Below are 11,049 nucleotides of genomic sequence, written 5' to 3'. Positions count from 1 at the left end.
TGACGATCACCAGACCAGATTTGAGCTATGCTGTTGGGTTGGTGAGTCAGTTTATGCAGGTTCCATGGAAACTGCATTTGGATGCTGTGAGACGCATACTGAGGTATGTGAGGTCTACTTTGCATTGTGGACTATTCTATGAGACTGGGACAGAGATATGTGTACATGGGTACACAGATGCTGATTGGGCTGGTAGTATCTCAGACAGAAGATCTACCAGTGGATTCATGTTTTCTTTGGGGAGTGCTGCTGTGACTTGGAGCAGCAAGAAGCAGCCTACGGTTGCTCTATCGAGTACAGAGGCCGAGTATAGAGGAGCTGCTATGGCAGCATGTGAGGTAGCTTGGTTGAGAAAGCTACTTGCAGATTTGGGTCTATCAGTGGATAGACAAGTTGTCATTTTCTGTGACAACATTAGCAGTATACAGTTGGCCAGGAACCCAGTCTTTCATGCTCGTACGAAGCACATAGAGGTCCACTACCACTTCGTCAGAGAGAAGGTCTTGGCAGGAGACCTTGACCTTGTTTATGTCAGCACAGAGGATCAGGTAGCTAACATCTTCACCAAAGCATTGGGTACAGAGAAGCTCCGCAGATTCAGGGCTTCGCTTGGTGTACATGAGATGGAGTTGAGCTCGAGGGGGAGTGTTGAGATATCGAGCTCTAGTGAGGCGGTGGACACTGATGACCCGCCTGGGGGATAGGCCCCACACTTACACCACTGGCATGGTTGGTGAGATCTTGGGTGATATGGGCCAGTGGGATGACAGGCTGTGTGACAGCCACTCTAGAGACTGGCATAGTTATAGCGCCAGCTCATTTAGTCGGGTTCACACTATAGAGAACCCGTGTATGTATTTGGTTGAGTACCTTTCATATTGTGTGTACTCTTATTCTTGTATATGGAGTGTTGAGTGTTGAGTAGAGAAGACGAAGATTTTCAGCCTCTCACCTTGTGTGTTCTCTATTAGGGTTTTGTGTGTGTGTGTGTGCTTGCAAGAGCTCAAGCTCTCCTCCCCCCTGCATCTTTTCAATTAGCACTCATAGTATGCTAATAAGCACATACAGAGTGCTAACTATCACTAATCATATGCTAACTAGCACTTACAGTATGCTAAGATGCACCTACATTATGCTAACTAGCACCTTGAGTATGCTAACTAGCACTTAGAATATGCTAACTAGCACTTAGAGTATGCTAACTAGCACTTACAGTATGCTAATCAGCACCTACTATATGCGAACTAGCACTCACAGCATGCTTACTAGCATTTACATGCTAACTAGCATTTACATGCTAACTAGCATGTAAAGTGTGCTAATCAGCACATAGAGTATGCTAACTAGCATACACAGTCTGCTAACTAGCATTTATAGTGTGCCTCCAGGTATGGCTTGTATACTAACTAAATAGCATGTAGAGTGTGCTAATTAGCACATAGAGTATGCTAACTAGCATACTACACAGTCTGCTAACTAGCATTTACAGTGTGCCTCCAAGTATGGCTTGTATACTAATTAGCATTACTAATATGATAAATAATGCACTCTATAAGGTGATCAACATATTGAAGATTTGAACTAGCATATACAGTATAGCATGTTCTAGCATGTAGAGTGTGCTAATTAGCACATAGAGTATGCTAACTAGCATACATAGTCTGCTAACTAGCATTTACAGTGTGCCTCCAAGTATGGCTTGTATACTAATTAGCATTACTAATATGATAAATAACACACTCTGTAAGGTGATCAACATATTAAAGATTTGAACTAGCATATACAGTATAGCATGTTCTAGCTAGAATAAACCATAAACAACCACAGTGTAAATAACAACCAGTATGCTAACTGTAAAGTTTCACATGCTTTTTAGTGTACTCGAATAATGGTGCTTTGGTTAGATCAATTACCTGAGGTTCATCAAGGAGGTGTACAGGGTGCTTTATGTAATTTTTTCTCCCCATCCTCTTTTGACAAACATCTTTTCTATCAGGGGATACACGTGTCTCATCCCTCCAAAATGTGTAAACCAGCTCTTTCATTTCATTTGTGATTGTGCTATGACGGGCATGTTTTTGACATGCAGCCAATGAAAACATTCCACCGTCAACATTCGATGTCACCCGCAATTTAGCCTTGTACAAGGATTGACGTGGAACTTTAAGGAGTCTCGAGACTCTTGACATTTGCATGTTCTCCTTTGAATTCAACATCATGGACAATGTTGTATGCTTCAAATACAACTCCTCATTACAGCTTGGCTGCTTTACAAGCGCCAAGGTGTTACGAACATTGCACATGATTGCACTTTGAATAGTAGACTCTTCTGGACACACTGCTTGCACGACAGGATGATGAGATACTAGATTCCAAATTTCTTGCTTGTCTTCTGTACTAATTCCTTCAGTCCTCCTCTTGAACAGTGCCACAATCTCAGACGAGATTTTCTTCTTCTTTTCCTCCTCAAAGGCAAGCTCTCGAGCCTGAACCTGCTTAAGTTTTTTCTTCTCTCGTTGTTTCCTCTTTCTTTGTCTCTCATAATCCCTAATGGCAGTACAAGTTGGGTCCTCCAAGTTCGGATTCATTGTCTATAAAGGATCCCTTCTGATACCTTCATCTGCTGCCCTTGAACGCGCAAGTAAACCTACCAGATCAGATTGCAAGGTATGGTTCGCCATAACTCTATGAGATGGGGAGGAAGTGGGCTACATGGAGAGAATGCGAGGCAAAGGGAGAGGGTGAGACTGTTTGAGCAGCATCACAAAGAGAGAGAGAGAGAGAAAGAGCTTGGCTTACACAGATCATGGAGAACCTCGAGACAACGAGAGAGAGAGAGAGACACAGAGACAGAAAGATAGAGAGAGAGAAAGAGAGAGAGAGCACTCATCCACTACACCATGACTTCAGTAACTGAAAAGATGCTACATTTGAATTTGGCGTCGAGTAAATTTAACATTAATTATGGAAAGTTTATTTCAAAATGGACATATTCTTGGCTCTCGAATGTATGCTAACAAGCACTACTAACTAGCATTGTCCGGGATAGCATTTTTTGTGCACGTTAACATGCTTCTACCCATTAACGAATAGGTGGTTAACAGCAGTGGCGTTTTAGGAGAGACTCTCAGTTTCTAGATTGCCACTAATGAGCACTACTAATTTCACTAATGGGCAATGGATTTTTTCTACTGTCGTCGTCGTTGTTGTGGCAACAATGAAGTCTTGGGTAGTTTTTATCACAACAGTTCTAGATGGTGTTGTGTGTTTTGTATGAACCCTAAATAAGTTTTGGCTAGGTTTAATATCTCTGATAGTGATCATCAAGGGCTGAAAGTTGGTTCCAAGACATGGTTCAGAAAAACAATTCATTGTGCATGTGATCGAAGCAAGGGCCAATATATACAATAACATCGTATAACAATTGAGCATATCCGAACATATGGGCTTCATGAGGCATTGGCACGACCAAGTGCAGATGATAACATGGAGAAGAAACATAGGAGAGTGCTAGGTTACATGCCACACCATTCAGTGACATCGGGTAGAGTGAGAAAGGTGGAAAGGCTTCATATGGAAAGCATAGCTGAGACTCATCTTTGCCAACCAATGAATGATGTGCCTCCACCATTGCTACATGGGGAGGAAGAGAATATCATCATGGAAGGCATAGTGAATGACTTCTTTGGACGAGAGGTCATAGATGATAGTGAGCAAGCTCCAATGTTACAAGAGGACAAAACCTTGAGTAGAGAGGCAAGCACCCCTTTGTATATGAGGGATGTTCATACTGCACACTATGAGAAAACTTGGAGCTATTAAATTTGCAAACAACTTATGCATGGAGTGATGCAAGTGTCACCAGTCTTCTTTGGTACAACCGCCTCATTCTATTCTCTCAAATATAAAATGTTTCATGTTCTATATACTCTCATTGCTAATAATTTGACATATGATTTCTTATGTTATGTAGTGGTCTTCTCAAGAATATTCTGCCCCCTCAAAATCTATTGCCAAACTCATGAGATGGATGTCTTAAAATTCTCTCTATGCTAGGTATGGATTACACAAAAATACACGCATGTCCCAATTATTGCATGCTATTTAGAGGGGTTAATAACGATGCAACACAATGTCTACAATGTAGGGAGATCCACTATAGGGATAATTTGCAAGGAGATAAAGTTCCCCGAAAGGTTTTGAGACACTTCCTTATCATTCCTTGCATCCAACACGTTTAAATGTAAGGGGATTGCAAAATGCATGACATGGCATGTTACTCATCGCTCAACCAATGGCATAATGAGGATCGTATAGCTGATTCACTGACATGCCAACATGTGGAGAATCAATGGCCAGAGTTTAAAGATGAGCCCCGTCACTTATGCCTTGGCTTGGGCATGGATGGTGTTAACCCATTTGGCTTCATGTCCACCTCATGGTCTACTTGGCCTATTATATTGGTGAATTAAAACCTCCTTCCTTGGGTGGCAATCAAGAAATGTCATATTACGCTTGCTATCCTTCTACCACGCAAGTATAAGGTGGCAAACATGGATCTGTATCTCGAGCCTTTGATTGAGTACATTGAGACACTATGGCGAGGTATCAAAGTACATGTCCTTTCAAGGCCAATAAATAGGCGTGAGGGAGAGTTGAAAGGAGTTTTGCTTTTAACGATGCGTTTATATCTCTACCTCTCAATCATCTCAATTTTAAAATAGTTTTGACAACCTTTGGACATCATACATGTTAGATTTGTGGACCATCACTTGTTTCAAAAAGACCCTCTACACTTAAGAAGGTGGTGTATGACAAACATCATCAATTTCTCCCTCCTTCACATCCCTAGTATGTTCCGCATGAGGGGTCTCACCACTTGTGATGAGAGGTACAGATTGGTTTGAGGCATGGAAAAGAACCCCTAATCCACCACACCGGCGGATGGGATGTCTAGACACTCAATCTTCTTTTGACTTCCATATTGGTGTGACATGAAGATCAATAATCTCTTAGATCCCATGCATATCTTCAAGAATGTAGACAAATATTTGGGACCATTTAACTGGTAAAAGAATACAAAGGGTACAAAACATTGGTTGCCTTCAAAGTGCATGTTGACCAATTGAAGGTGAGAGTGACAATATGGTCCTACCAAAGGCACCATGGGTATTAACCAAGAAGGAGCACAATAAGGTGAAAAGTGTGATTGCCTCTTTTCGTAAACCAACGAGAGTAATGCATTCATTGAAGGGTGCCTTCACAAATACCAAAAAGGAAGGAGAGGTACAATTATATGGCCTCAAGACACATGATTGGCACAAGATATTATAGGTATATAAATATTCGATTATTCTTTTTCTTTTTATGGTACATAATTTGTAGGCTCATATACTAACTTCCATGTTTTTTCTATGCATAGTTTATTCTTCCAAATGCTATAGTTGGGTGTGGAGACAAGAAGGTGAGAGACAATATTTACAAAATGGGAAGATTCGTGAGGTATGAATCTTCTCTTCAATTCACTAGCTAAGTTATCTTGAAGAATTGGTATCCTCATGCGCTCACAAATTATGTATTGGTAAATAGTACACCATGATGTCTATATATGTAGGTACATATCCTTAAAGTAGGTAGATCCTACATCCATTGAGATGGCTTGTCTCATGTATATACCTTGTTTAATGCACTATACTAAATGTCATGCTTTTGTCTAATGTTAGTACAAACTATATAATGCAATATGGTCATAGGGAGAGCACTTTTGCACAGAGCATGTGGATTCTAAAAGAAACACATTTGATTTGTGGTGTGATGGGAACTTTTGAGCAAGAGAGTCGAGCTAGTAGATATCATACCAATGTCATAGAGGACAATCTTGAGCATTATAAAATTATTCAAGATATTTTTGAGATTGGATTTAGAGCATTTAGTCTATTCATCTTTGATGTCAAATGGTTCAAGGTGGTATATAGGTGGTTGCAAGATGAGGTTATCTAGTTTCATGTAGTGGGCGCCCTTGGCTTTAGCCAGAAAACAGGCATTTTTCAAGAAGAAGAGCCAATCTCTCCTAGTTAGCCAAGGAGTTTCACTTCAAGGTCTTCTAATGAAACATCATATGCAAAGTTGGGCACCTAAAACTATAATCTGATCGAATATCCAATATTTGCAAATCCCCTTTTCTTTGGGAACCAAAATTGTATATACAGGCCCTGTCGGAGGTTTAGACAAGTACATTATTGCTCATATGATGTTTCCACTTTTCATATCACAAATACAAATAACATAGAGCTTAACTTGATTTATCGAGTAATTTTTGATGTGTTCTACTATTTTCTATATTATTTAAAAGGTATTAGAATTGTTACAAAACATACTATTTTGTCCTCCCACCGCATCTACCATTTAAAATGCTCAAATTGTATGGACCTAGTGATGATTAGATTGGAAAAGATTAGTATAATGTGGGTATAAGGTAAAATTACAAATCTAACGGTTGGATTTTTGTAGATACATGCTCCGATTGTGACCAAACTTTGCAAGCATCGGACCATGTTTGGGTACGATGGTATGGGGAAGGCCCCGATTTTCCATGGCCTCCTAAGCACCAAGAGACTTGAAAAATCCGCACTAAGCGCAAATTACTAACCCCACCACCCGATCATGACCAAACTTTGCAAGCATGTGGGAGGGGCCCACCCCCACATACTTGCAAAGTTTGGTTCCCATCGGAGCATGTTTGGGTACGATGGTATGGGGAAGGCCCGGATTTTCCATGGCCTCAAGAGCACCAAGAGACTTGAAAAATCCACACTCGTGGGCAGTAATTACCAATTCAAACATGCTCCGGTTGTGACCAAACTTTGCAAGCATGTGGGAGGGGCTCACTCCCACATGCTTGCAAAGTTTGGTCCCCATCGGAGCATGTTTGGGTACAATGGTATGGGGAAGGCCCAGATTTTCCATGGCCTCTTAAGCACCAAGAGACTTGAGAAATGTGCATTGAGCACTAATTTTCAATCCAAACATGCTCCGATTGTGACCACACTTTGCAAGCATGTGGGGGTAGGCCCCTCCCACATGCTTTCAAATTTTGGTTCCCATCGAAGCATGTTTGGGTACAATGGTATGGGGAAGGCCCCGATTTTCCATGGCCTTGTAAGCACCAAGAGACTTGATAAATCCGCACTAGGTGCGAATAAGTAACCCGACCACGCTCTGATCATGACCAAACTTTGCAAGCATGTGGGAGGGGCCCACCCCCACATGCTTGCAAAGTTTGGTTCCTATCGGAGCATGTTTGGGTACGATGGTATGGGGAAGGCCCGGATTTTCCATGGCCTCCTAAGCACCAAGAGACTTGAGAAATCCACACTGGGGGCTAATTACCAATCCAAACATGCTCGGATTCTGACCAAACTTTGCAATCATGTGGGGGTGGGCCCCTTCCACATGCTTGCAAAGTTTGGTTCCCATTGGAGCATGTTTGGGTACGATGATATGGGGAAGGCCCGGATTTTCGATGGCCTCCTAAGCACCTAGAGACTTGTAAACTCTGCAGTGGGCGCTAATTACTAACTCGAACATGCTCCGATCATGACCAATTTTTGCAAGCATGTGGGCAGGGCCCACATTCACATGCTTGGAAAGTTTGGTCCCACCCATCAGAGCATGTTTGGGTACGATGGTATGGGGAAGGCCCGGATTTTCCATGGCCTCTTAAGCACCAAGAGACTTGAAAAATCCACAATGGGCACTCATTACAAATCGAAACATGCTCCGATTGTGACCAAACTTTACAAGCATGTGGGGGTGGGCCCCTCCCACATGCTTTGAAAAGTTTGGGGTGGGCCCCTCCCAAATGCTTGCAAAGTTTGCTTCCCATCGCGAAGCATGTTTGGGTACGATGGTATGGGGAAGGCCCGGACTTTCCATGGCCTCAAGAGCACCAAGAGACTTGAAAAATCCACACTAGGTGCTAATTACCAATTCAAACTTGCTCCGGTTGTGACCAAACTTTGCAAGCATGTGGGAAGGGCCCACTCCCACATGCTTGCAAAGTTTGGTCCCCATAGGAGCATGTTTGGGTACGATGGTATGGGGAAGGCCAGGACTTTCCATGGCCGCTTAAGCACCAAGAGACTTGAAAAGTCCCCATTCGGCACTAATTTTCAATCCAAACATGCTCCGATTATGACCAAACTTTCAAGCATCGGCGACCATGTTTGGGTACGATGGTATGGGGAAGGCCCCAATTTTCCATGGCCTCGTAAGCACCAAGAGACTTGAAAAATCCGCACTGGGCGCAAATTACTAACCCGACCACCCAATCATGACCAAACTTTGCAAGCATGTGGGAGGGGCCCACCCCCACATACTTGCAAAGTTTGGTTCCCATCGGAGCATGTTTGGGTACCATGGTATGGGGAAGGCCCGGAATTTCCATGGCCTTAAGAGCACCAAGAGACTTGAAATATCCACACTCGTGGGCGGTAATTACCAATTCAAACATGCTCCGGTTGTGACCAAACTTTGTAAGCATGTGGAAGGGGCCCACTCCCACATGCTTGCAAAGTTTGGTCCCCATCGGAGCATGTTTGGGTACAATGGTATGGGGAAGGCCCGGATTTTCCATGGCCTCTTAAGCACCAAGAGACTTGAAAAATCTGCATTGAGCACTAATTTTCAATCCAAACATGCTCCGATTATGACCACACTTTGCAAGAATGTGGGGGTGGGCCCCTCCCATATGCTTTCAAAGTTTGGTTCCCATCGAAGCATCTTTGGTTACGATGGTATGGGGAAGGCCCCGATTTTCCATGGCCTTGTAAGCACCAAGAGACTTGAAAAATCTGCACTGGGTGCGAATAAGTAACACGACCACACTCCGATCATGACCAAACTTTGCAAGCATGTGGGAGGGGCCCACCCCCACATGCTTGCAAAGTTTGGTTCCCATAGGAACATGTTTGGGTACGATGGTATGGGGAAGGCCCGGATATTCCATGGCCTCCTAAGCACCAAGAGACTTGACAAATCCACATTGGGCGCTAATTACCAATCCAAACATGCTCCGATTCTGACCAATTTTTGGACATCCGATCATGTTTGGGTACGAATATATGGGGAAGGCCAGGATTTTCCATGGCCTCTTAAGCACCAAGAGACTTGAAAAATCTGCACTGGGCGCTAATTACTAACCCGAACATGCTCCGATCATGACCAATTTTTGCAAGCATGTGGGAGGGGCCCACATCCACATGCTTGGAAAGTTTGGTCCCAATCAGAGCATGTTTGGGTACGATGGTATGGGGAAGGCCCGGATTTTCCATGGCCTCTTAAGCACCAAGAGAGTTGAAAATTCCACATTGGGCATTACAAATCGAAACATGCTCCGATTGTGACCAAATTTTACAAGCATGTGGGGGTGGGCCCCTCCCACATGCTTGCAAAGTTTGGTTCCCATCGTCGAAGCATGTTTGGGTACGATGGTATGGGAAAGGCCCGGATTTTCCATGGCCTCAAGAGCACCAAGAGACTTGAAAATTCCACACTGGGCCCTAATTACAATTTCAAACATGCTCCGGTTGTGACCAGACTTTGCAAGCATGTGGGAGAGGCCCACTCCCACATACTTGCAAAGTTTGGTCCCCATCGGAGCATGTTTGGGTACGATGGTATGGGGAAGGCCAGGATTTTCCATGGCCGCTTAAGCACCAAGAGACTTGAAAAATCCGCATTGGATACTAATTTTCAATCCAAACATGCTCCAATTGTGACCAAACTCTGCAAGCATCAGACCATGTTTGGGTACAATGGTGTGGGGAACGCCCCGACTTTCCATGGCCTCGTAAGCACCAAGAGACTTGAAAAATCCGCACTGGGCGCAAATTACTAACCCCACCACCCGATCATGACCACACTTTGCAAGCATGTGGGAGGGGCCCACCCCCACATGCTTGCAATGTTTGGTCCCCATCGGAGCATGTTTGGGTACGATGGTATGGGGAAGGCCCGGATTTTCCATGGCCTCCTAAGCACCAAGAGACTTGAAAAATCCACACTTGTGGGCGGTAATTACCAATTCAAACATGCTTCGGTTGTGACCAAACTTTGTAAGCATGTGGGAGGGGCCCACTCCCACATGCTTGCAATGTTTGATCCCCATCGGAGCATGTTTGGGTACAATGGTATGGGGAAGGCCCGGATTTTCCATCGCCTCTTAAGCACCAAGAGACTTGAGAAATGTGCATTGAGCACTCATTTTCAATCCAAACATGCTCCGATTGTGACCACACTTTGCAAGCATGTGGGGGTCGGCCCCTCCCACATGCTTTCAGCCCCGATTTTCCATGGCCTTGTAAGCACCAAGAGACCTGAAAAATCCGCACTGGGCGCGAATAAGTAACCCGACCACGCTCTGATCATGACCAAACTTTGCAAGCATGTGGGAGGGGCCCACCCCCACATGCTTGCAAAGTTTGGATCCCATCGGAGCATGTTTGGGTACGATGGTATGGGGAAGGCCCGAATTTTCCATGGCCTCCTAAGCACCAAGAGACTTGAGAAATCCACACTGGGGGCTAATTACCAATCCAAACATCCTCCGATTCTGACCAAACTTTGCAAGCATGTGGGGGTGGGCCCCTTCCACATGCTTGCAAAGTTTGGTCCCCATAGGAGCATGTTTGGGTACGATGGTATGGGGAAGGCCAGGACTTTCCATGGCCGCTTAAGCACCAAGAGACTTGAAAAATCCGCATTGGGCACTAATTCTCAATCCAAACATGCTCCGATTGTGACCAAACTTTGCAAGCATTGGACCATGTTTGGGTACGATGGTATGGGGAAGGCCCCGATTTTCCATGGCCTCTTAAGCACCAAGAGACTTGAAAAATCCACATTGGGCACTCATTACAAATCGAAACATGCTCTGATTGTGACCAACCTTTACAAGCATGTGGGGGTGGGCCCCTCCCACATGCTTTGCAAAGTTTGGGGTGGGCCCCTCACAAATGCTTGCAAAGTTTGCTTCCCATCGAAGCATGT

Source organism: Cibotium barometz, chromosome 15 (genome assembly GCF_041138505.1).
Source record: "Cibotium barometz isolate CiBa-2024 chromosome 15, ASM4113850v1, whole genome shotgun sequence".
NCBI lineage: Eukaryota > Viridiplantae > Streptophyta > Polypodiopsida > Cyatheales > Cibotiaceae > Cibotium > Cibotium barometz.
The sequence above is the reverse complement of the archived record's forward strand: the minus strand, read 5'-3'. Positions refer to the sequence as shown.